The sequence below is a fragment of the Eimeria tenella genome, genomic scaffold (assembly GCF_000499545.2).
Source record: "Eimeria tenella Houghton genomic scaffold, Eth_scaff1723, whole genome shotgun sequence".
Lineage (NCBI taxonomy): Eukaryota > Apicomplexa > Conoidasida > Eucoccidiorida > Eimeriidae > Eimeria > Eimeria tenella.
The window spans coordinates 2,563-3,102 of NW_013541550.1; positions in this window are offsets into that span (position 1 = coordinate 2,563).

Sequence of the window (540 nt, forward strand, 5' to 3'; positions counted from 1 at the left end):
CGCCGGAGGCCGCAGGGGCCCCAGAGGCCCCGGGGGGCCCCCCGGGGGCTCCCAACCCAGGGGGCCCCCACGGGCACAGGGCCCCCGCGGCGGCCCCCAGCGTAGCAGCTGGCAAAGAGGACCCGGGGGCCCCACAGGGGGCCCCAGAGGGGGCCCCCGGAGGCCCCGAGGGGGCCCCAGAGGGGCCCCCGGGGGCCCCTGGTTGGTCGGGAGAAAGTGCAGCAGCAGGAAGGGGAGGCAAAGGCTGCTGCGACTGAGACGGGGAGGCCCCGCAGCAGCTAAGGGAGGGGTCCGGGGAGCTGCTGCTGGCCCCAGAGGGGGGGGCCCCCAGGGTACTGGTGGGGGGCCCCCCGGGGGGCCCCCAGACACAGAGAGAGAGCGAAGTTGACGGGGGGGGGCCCCCCGGGAGGGTCGAAGACCCTTCGAATGATGAAGGGGCCCACAGGGCCCTGGGGGCCCCCTCGTGCAGACAAGACCTTGTCAGCGGCGACAGCAAAGACGGGTCCCCCATTCTGCTGCTGCTGCTGCTGCTGCTGCTGC